Source organism: Schistosoma mansoni, chromosome 3 (assembly GCF_000237925.1).
Source record: "Schistosoma mansoni strain Puerto Rico chromosome 3, complete genome".
Classification (NCBI taxonomy): Eukaryota; Metazoa; Platyhelminthes; class Trematoda; order Strigeidida; family Schistosomatidae; genus Schistosoma; species Schistosoma mansoni.
The window spans coordinates 7,353,553-7,363,780 of record NC_031497.1 but is presented as its reverse complement, the minus strand read 5'-3'; positions in this window follow the sequence as shown (position 1 = coordinate 7,363,780).

Here is a 10,228-nt window from a genome sequence, read left to right as displayed (position 1 = left end):
CCTGTTTCAGCTTCGACACCCGGACAGTACCCCACTCCACACACATTGAATGATAACGTCATTGCGTGGCATATATCTTGGTGCCACTTTGTAACAATTTGTTTAAATTAATAAACAAATATAAAAATTTAATCGATGCACATGTCAGGCTTTACGTTGTATATGACTGTCTGACTGATTCACTTAGCTTTAGTAATCACATCATTTATCGTAAAATTCATATGTTAACCTAGTAACAACCTGGTATACTCTTATTTATTTATTTATTTAAACATAAATATTGGTACAAAGGGACACGAGATATATATGTGCCACATAAAACAATGATGGTTGTTACAGGAACGCCGTGAACCCTTTCCAAAGATAGGGACAACTATCGACTCATTCCATGATGTCTGAACACTCTCTAATTATCAGACCTTTGTAAACAGCTCAGTCAGTTCCATAACCAGAAAGTCACCGCCGTCTTTAAAAAGAACCGGAGATAAGTCACTTGAGCCCGGTGATTTGTAGCGTTTCAAGAATTGGAGTTCTTTACGGACTTTCGCCTCATTTGGTGGATCAGTCGTCACCGGCCATGGAGGGAAAGACAATCTGACCGATGTTGCCAGAGCAGCAGGCCAGTTGAACTGCCCTTCAAAGAATTCTGCCCATCGTCCAAGACATCGATAGGTGTTAGTGATTGGCATCCCGTCATCCTCACAGACTGTCTCATTCACAGCGGACTTCTTGCTGCCAGTGAATCGGATAAGTTGAAAGAGCTTCAGGCAGTTACCAGATGCACCTACTGCTTCCAGTTCATTAGCACAATCCGATCACCAGGCTCATCAATCCTCAAGCAAGCTTTGCCCAATTTCATTGCGTAACAGCCCTTGTTTGTGGTCAAACTCGCAGTCACCCGGAGTAGACCGACGTGCTTCAATGCGTTGTAAGAATCCTGCAGAAACTCAGTGCTTATAAGAGGGACGTTTTGAGAAACCGCAAGCGACTTTACTCACCATTTTTATGCAGTCATGCGATTGCAACCAATGCTCATCTATACTTTTTGGTGGGATGGTTGCTAGCCTTGAACTTAGCTCGGTTTGATATTTAGTTGCGACAGAAGCTGAAACCAGTTTGTGGACATCGATTTGTTTAGGACGACGAATATATTGGCCACTGAAACGCAAGGTTAAATTAGCTCGAACAATCAGAGTCCAGATAGGTAGGTACTCCAAAAGGAGAGGCAATCTTGTACACAACCACGTCAGTGGCAGCTGATCGCCATGTGATCAGTCTGAGTCCAGGCTCGAGATGCAGAGAAGACACCATGTAGCACATCGGCGATGACCGTGCGGGAAGTTGTGGTCTGCGCAAAGTTGTAGTAGACGGTCACAGTTATCTCATTTGCAACCAACAAATCCCCACTGGCCAACTAAACGACTCTTTTTGTGCCTAGACGCCCAACCTGTGCATTCAAGTCTCCGGCTAGTACTATAATCTGCCGAACGCATTTTCTGGAGAATAGTCAACTGGTGGTAGAATTCATCCTTGATTGCATCCGGGCTGCCATCTATCGGGGCATAGGCGGATATGACAAAAAGACATCGTTTTTCACGCCGATTTCTTCTTAATTTGATAGAGCTTTCTAATCTAACAGCACATGACTGACCGTTAATGGGGATCCAATCGACTAGTGCTGCCTCAGTTCTAGCGCTTAGTGCGATACCAATGCCAGCAAGACCAGACGAAGATGCAACAGGGTCCCCGGATAAACGCACGTAAAACAAGCCTTTTGAAGAGAAAGATGGAGAGCGAATTTATGGTACTTCACTAGAGTCTTGAATACGGGTCTCGGGTAGACAACAAACGTCAACATTAAGACTTTCTAAAGACATAGCCAGCCCTATCTGTTGTCCGATCTGCATCAGTGTGCGAACGTTGAAGGAAGCCAGTTTGAATGGTGGATGTGGTTTCAGAAAGACTGCTTCAGTATTCATAATCGGTGGAAGCATTCACTTCCTACCAGACAGTGACTAGAGATCGTTTAGATAGAACAGTTTCCACCATGGGCGAGCTGCTGAGTTAGTTGAAAAGTAAGGATGGACAAATTGGGAATAAGAGTGAATAAATGACATGGTTAATAATAATAGTAATGATGTGAATTGTCTGACTTTTAATCGGAGTGTGAATAGTATTTTCAGAAGATAACGTCATTTCATTTTATGTGTGTGGGCTGTGATACTGCCCGGGTGCCCAGACCGAAGCAGGTGGTTTTCTTAGGGAGCCACACCCGGAGCCTTCGACCCAAAGGTCTAACGCACAAGGCAGTGGAGCATCGTGAAGAGATGCAGTCCTATGGTAGCCGGTGACCAACAATTGGTTCGAACGTTATTTGTTCCCTCCGGATACCGGAGACCATGTGCACCAATGGTTTGGAATCAGGGTTTTCCAACTCCCCTAGGTAAATTCGCCGTGTCCACCCGCCCGGTTGAAGCATTGGAAATTTGCTTTTCGTCTTCTCAATTTCTTAAACAATACCCCCGCCACGAGAAGGCAGCAAGTAGGACTTCCCTGGCAGAGATTGTATACGCGTGGCCGTGTAAGAGCATTTCGAGAGAGGGCGGCCCCTCCCAACCCTCGGCCGTACCAGGGCATTGGTGTTATTTTTAGTTCTCAAACAAATACCACTAGTATAAGTAAAACAATAAATAATATAGTAGGGGACGAGCTCCGAATCACTCGTTAGTCATGAACCGTAACAAGCTATAGGAAGCTCCTTAATTAAGTTCATTTGAAAATGAAGGTATTACTATTCAAAAAAGTAAATTATTTGGTAGCCAAAACACTGCCGTATTTGGGACAATGTCTGTTATAATTGTATTTGCTAATAAACGACCCAGCTACTCCTATTGCTTAGTATTCTTATGCAATGACACTCGACAAGACCCCAAAATCAGAACACCTTGAACAGGAACGAAATTGTATTCAAAATAATAATGGTAAGTGAACAGCAATCACTAGTTTGAATAACGTTTATATATCTATAGTACATACATAAGAAGCTTCTAGATTTTTCTCCAATAATTTGCCAGGGCTGATTGGTTTAGAATTAGCCAATCAGTGCGCACCATCACGGTCATGCACATAACATGCCTTAATCCGGTTTATTTCCCGCTAACACCTCCCCTTTGAGCAGATTCGTGGGATCTGGTGCTAAGGCCTGTGCTTTCGATCTGTCCATCGTCTAGGCAATAAGGAAGTTGTATCACTCTTTGCTTGCACAGAAACTGACCTGTCTGTTCCGGGCGTTTTGATTTCAAAGGTGTCTAGCAGAACGTCAAGAGGTATTCGATGTCGATTCTCGCTGCTGGCTATCGAAGTTGCTTTCAGTTGGTTAGCATGACGTATCCAAACTTCTGAGCCAACTGAAACCTCATAAACCACTTTCCCTTTCTTTCTCACGATCCGACCAGATGTCCACGTAGGATGTTTACCACGGTAGTCCATTGCAAGTACTTTTTGACCCACCGTGAACAATCGTCTTTGTGCCCCATGGTGTCGATTGAGCTGCTTCTCCATCGTTGAGGCTCACGAGCTGGCGTCGGACGGATGACATCGAAATGTGTCCTTATTTTTCTGCCAAGTAACGCTTCCGCTGGAGAGACCCCATTTGTTGTTTGAGGGTTCGGTGTAGAACGGTAGATAAACAAGAACCTCTCCAAGATCTCTTCGGTATCCCCCTCCCCTCCTGATTTATTAGAGCATTTTTGAACGTTCCAACAAGACGTTCTACCCAGCCATTCGATTGCGGATGGAATGGAGGTGTTCGGATATGCCTGATTCCGTTCTGCTGACAACATTCTGAAAAGATAGATGACATAAACTGTGTGCCGTTGTCGCTGACTATTTGTTCTGGAACCCCGAAACGACTGAATAGTTGCCGCAGTTTTCTAACTGTGCAGCTTGCTGTTGGATGTTCCATGATGAAAATTTCCGGCCACTTGCTGTATGCGTCCACTACCAGAAGGTAGATTTGTCCATGGAATGGACCAGCGAAGTCTAAATGTATACGCTGCCACGGTGACTGTGGTGTCGGCCATGATTGCAGCTCTGCTTTTCGTGGTGCTTCTGCTGCCAATGCACAGCTTGTACAGGTAAAATGTGCATTAAAATGACCGACTAGATGGGTTAAGTAATTAATGTATTAATGTATAATGTAATAATTCACACCCCGCTTTCTCGAACAATCAAAAGTCCGGTGAGAACTAGTACGTATACTATGTGCATTTTACCTAGGCGTAGTGCGAAAGGTGATTTACCACCATCACTAAAAAGCTGTTAATTGTCAGTTACTGCGAAAAAGGAATGAAATCACTGAAATAATGCATATAACTGGAAAAGTGTACATCAAGTGAACGGTAAAATAAGTGCTAGACGATACTAATTGAACGGTTGTATAAACTGAGCTGGTGACGAGAAACAAATTGAAAAAAAGAATTTGGAGTCGCAGCTTTGTAGACTTAATGGACATGTTAGGTCCTAAAGACTATAATAAATATATCAACTGGGGGCCGCTAGGTTAACTTACCTTTTCTTAATAAAAATACTTATTACTTCTTAAAATGATATCATTTAGGCAACCTAACTTGTCAAGTGCGCCACATTAATACCTTAATTGCCGCAGTTATCAAACAAACTAAATGGGTAACATTAAACTATACTGCCGACCTTTGAACGAATTTTAAATGACCTTGAGGAATATTAGCCAATCAGAAGACAGTTAGTATACAGTAAAAATAGATTATACACAACCAAAGAATTAGAGTGGAAACACTTCTTTTACATGGGTCAAAAACTTTTCAAGGTCAGATATAGGTTCAGAAGTTCTAAAATCATAGTGCATACGGTACAGGAACACATCCATATGGCTCCATAGTAGTCGACCTCTGAAACCATGATAAGGTCTCAAAAATTCTTTTAGCCCCGACCACATAGCTTCAATAATGTTAGTATATTGGTATGGTTTACGGGTTAGGGTTAGAGTTAAGGTTTAGGTGTAGGGTTTAGGGTTATGGGTGAGACTATAAGTTATGGACAACCTTTGAGCGACGCTAGAGTGACTCTGAGAGTGTTAACACAATAACTAAGACTAAATAAGGGTTGTAAACCTGTGTGAAGAATTCAAATTATGATTTACAGTTCATGATTAAGGCTAGGAATTATACTTAGGGTTTTCATCACGAACTGACATCAGCTATAATGCCAAAACTCTATTTATCCAAGTGGATAATTGAATTTCGCGCCAAAATCTTATGATCACTTCTATTGTAGACGCTAAATTATCACGTCTTCCCTAAAATCCGCTGTAAACCGACCGTACGTAAGCATCAGGTGCCGAACTTAGCGCCGTGACCTTGAAAACCCGCGAAAGCTTCTGATTGGCTCGGCAGTATAGTTTAATCCTACCACTAAATGCCTAAGAAACTATTAGAGTGTTATGCATATATATCCACAACTTATCGCGTACTCAAATGTGTGACTAGAAACTAACACCTGACAGAAAGATGTACCTCTACAAACAATACTAAAACTAGGATGATAATTTGATGGGTTGCTGTGTTTAGGAATTGGTGCACTATTCGCTAAATGCTAGAATACATTTATTCTATGAACTTTAAAATCATATCTTATCCACTTCAATTCTTAGAACGGCAGTCAGTTGTGAATTCCGATTTAAAAAATTCAAAGTCCGATCGCAAATAATGAGTATAATGTGGCTCAAACACGTGAACTTAACATTTGCAAAATCTAGACAGTTCAGTGCGAGTAAACTAGTAAGCACTTGAGGACTACGATGGATGCGGAACTTACGAAATATACGGTAAGAGGATCTGTGTGACTACTCGGAGTTGGAACGGCAAAGGCTCAAAAGAACAAGTTGATGGCTATCTATACCCAGTGCTACTAGATTTGAAATCTTGAACAAAGCTGGAACAAAAATTATGGCAGAATAGTATAAATTCACTTTAATTGACTTGGTCCTCATCATATGTCTACCCGTTATATTTTAAAGTCATAAGTCCGAAATTATTCCAGGTTACTTACATGTCAGAGTCTAGTTGGAAGTTGCCATAATCACATCAACATAACATAGCAAGCTTGCTATGCTTACTTACATTCTTAAGAATGTAAGTAAATTTAACAGATTCAAAAATACTTTTCAAGTAGATATCTTATGCCTTGTCTTGATTTTTGACAGAAAAATGATGAACATTCAGCAAACCCTTACCTTGAAATTCTGCAAGGGTGGATAAAAAGCTCTGACTTGGAGGGAACGCCAGGTGACCACGCGTAAAAAACAAACCCCGCGGCAATTGCGTTACAAATCACATGGGTGGAACGGTTTCCTTAATCATAAAGTTGCTCCCTCGAATATAATAAAAAGGATGTGAATGATTTCACAAGCTTTCGTTACAACGAACTATACTCTCTTGTGTTTTATTGTATGCATTATTGGGACTCGACTATGCAATAATGAATCCACATCCAGGGTAAAATCACAGTAAGAAAAAGGAAGCTGACTTCTCTTATGAATAATAGTAATCTCAGTTTCAAAAAATTATGGGAGTATAGGAGTTTCCAAAACGGCAAAATCTAGTGACGAAGGAGTCATCCCTCCGGCCCCACGTGCACAATTCTTCGCAGTGGTGAAAAACACTACTGCACAAATTCAACAGGTAATTTACAGCTAGCACGTTTACTAGTGGTGTTTCAGAACCTTGCGAAGCTTTATTTAAGGCTATCGCTAGACATGGAGACCTAACCGACCGACAAAAGTTAGACCGGTTTTCCACAACATGAGGTTGTAACAATGCTCAGCAGCAGAAATGCCACTAGACATACGAGAGGTCGTTTGTCAACTGATCTTTGATAAGGGGTTGTTCAGGCAGCTCTTCTTGTCCATGTTTCCCCAGCAGGTGTAGACGGTTCTTGTCTCATCTCAATATAATGCCGCAGTTTAACTAGCTACATCTGCAGTCCAGACTCTGGAGATAACCAGAAGCCACAACGTCGAGGTATATTCTGTCAAACAAAAGCCTCAAACAACACAAAACGACATAATGGATTTCTGCCAAACTCTCACTCGTTACCTTGATATTCATCACAATCGTAGACTCTCTTAAACTCCTAGGAAGAGTTCTTCATGAGAGTGATCTGCCTTTAGATCACGAGAGACAAATAATCTTCATTGGTGCTGGTACCACAATAAATATGGTAAGTGCTCTAGAAATTGAACAAAACCCTGCAGTTTTCTAAACTCCAAACCAATTGACACGAAAATTCCTCACTGGCACGCGTCAACAGAAACTGTAGCCAGAGAACATAGTCATCTGCTATACAACAGACGAAAGCTCGCCATCTCGCCGACACTACCAGAAAATTCTAATCATAGATTGCACGAACCAGTTTTCAACTTACAGGCGACAAACAGACAACCGATTGTCATACATAGTAAGTGATATGTTTATCTAAACGTGGTTTTGCACAAACCCATTCACTGGATCTTCGTTGTTGCAGGTGCTTATATACCAGCCGCTTGTATGGATCTGCTAAAACATCACAATCTACTCATGGACACGCGTAAACGGTCAGTAGATGGAAACACTAATTAATCTGTTTTCGTGACTTCCTTTACCAGTTTTAGATTGTCCCTAGTCTCTTCTAAGTACATAATCGATCCATAATATCAGAGGGTAATCAACAAATACCCCGAACTGCATGAAGCGCTATCAAAATTTTCGTGTGTAACTATCAATGTAGCACATCACATCGCAACCACAAGACCATCCGTATTTTCTAAAGTGCGCCGACTAGCTCTTGAAAACCTAAGGCTGGCGCAAAGTAAATCCGATCACATGATTGATTTAGGAGGTATTCGACCACCAAGCAGCCCATGGGGATCGCTTTTGCACGTGGTTCTTATAAGGGCTAGCAGTGAACAGCGTGTAGCTGCTTACTGTTGGAGACTGTATGCAAAAGCCTATGCTGATCGTTACCTGTTGCATCATATTCGCGTTCTGGCAGCTACTTTAGAAGGTACAACGATTGTTTTGAAAATCGATCTGGTTAAAGCGTATGACTAGATTCCCGCGGCTGCTTGTGACATGCCGCAATCATTCCCCCCCCTGATTCCAAGAATTTTCGCTCATTCCTCTCGGTTTAGGAAGTGCTGCACAAACTTTCCAGAGATTCATCCACAACAGCTCACGAGGTGTCACCTCGTTACACACATATGTAGTCGATTGACTGATTGCAAGTCCGAACAGAGAGCCTCATCTCCAGCATCTGGACATTGTTTTCGAATGACTCCAAGAACATGGCATTACCGTTAACATTCAGAAATGCCAGAACGGAACCGAATCCCAAAATTTTCTCAGACAAACTATTGACACCTTAGGCATCCACCCTTCGAAAAGCAAAATGGCGGCCATTCTGGATTACACAGAAAGATCACATTCGAGAAATTACGTGCGATCAATATTCTGATAAGTTTTTGTCGACGGTTCATACTGAATTGAGTGTCGCTGATGAAACTCATAACAGACCAACCTCATGAGAATGCGGGAATCATAAGTTTGGACGACAACTCGAAAAGGCACTCTGCTTTGTTAACAAAGTTATGGCTAAAGCATGGCATCAAAGCACTGATCAATATCATGGTAGACGAGTCCGACTGGGAGTTGGAGGAGTCTTTAGTCAGTGTGTTAACAACAGCTGACAATCTTCGGAATTCTTCTTGAGACGGCCTCGAGACATGGAATCGAGTTATGGCACTTTCGTTAATGAACTCCTATCCATATATGATGCTGTAATGAACTCTCAGCACTCCGTGGAAGGCTGAGAATTCACTCTATTTGTCGACCGCAAACCTTTCACCTTCTATCTTAGCTTGTCTTCATACAAGTATCCCCCTAGAGAGTCTCGACAATTGGACTACACTTCGCAGTTTACTTCAGATATGCAACACAGTTGTGGAGCTTACAGTTTAGTTGCAGACGTTTCGTCTGGTATAAGTTCCTTGAACAGTCCAAAGAATCGACCTTCATAGACTCATCCAGCTTCAGAAGTATTACACTGATCTTCAGCACGAGTTATATTCCATAGCCCTAAAAGTGAGCATCAAATAGACAGGAACAAGCCGGGAAACTTTGCTATGCGACACATCCGCAGGTAGGGGTCGTCCAGTCGTGTCGCAACATTATGGACACAAGTCCTCTATACGCTGAACAAGTTTTCTCATTCAGGCTTTTGTGTAAACCATCAGGCTCATAGCAGAACGATTTTACTGGCTTGGTACGAATGAAGACGTGAGGATTTGGGCACGCTCCTATCTAAGCTTACATAAAGCCATAGTGATTAGTCAAAACAAATGTCCTTTAGGCTCTTTTACAACTCCCGACGCTCATTTTGATCATGTTCAAATGGATTTTGTAGGATCATGCCTGGATTCAGATGAATGCTTTTACCTTCTACCGTGTGTGAACTGTTTCACACGATGGCTAGCAACAGTACCTATCAATGGCGTTACAACTGAGACAGTGACTTCACTCCTTCGTCGAACAATGAGTAGCGATTTTATGCCACATTTCAACTGCTACTAAAGACCGCAGATGCCAATTCGAGTCTGAGATTCTCCGTTGTCTTACTGTACTACTAGGAATCACACGATTCTGAACGACCGCCTGCCACCCACAAGCAAACAGGTAGGTAGAATGATGTCAACGACAGCTTAAAACTTCCCCCTCAGCTGCAGAATTTTTAATTCGTGTTTCTTGTTATTTCGCAATGCAGTGTGAGCTGAATTTGGATATAGTGCAGGACAACTCATTCACGGAGAAATACTCTAAATTCCATGAGGATTCGTGGATTCTATATCTTCTTCAATGAAGCGAATCTAAACTCCTATACAAGCAGGCTTACAAACGTCATGCGTTCAGTTAAACCTGTTTCCACTCGACCGCAGTAAACTGACGTTATCGTTCAACCTGCATTACGATATAGTTCACGCGCTTGTGTACGTTGCTACTTATTACGACGACCTCTCGACATACCATGCTAAGGAATCTTCAAAGTCCTACAACGTAAACCTAAGTACTATATCGTCAATAAGAAGGGAACTAATTATAGTATCAGCATTGACTGCCTTAATGCCACGTGTTCAGGAGACTCTCATAATGTTGATTTT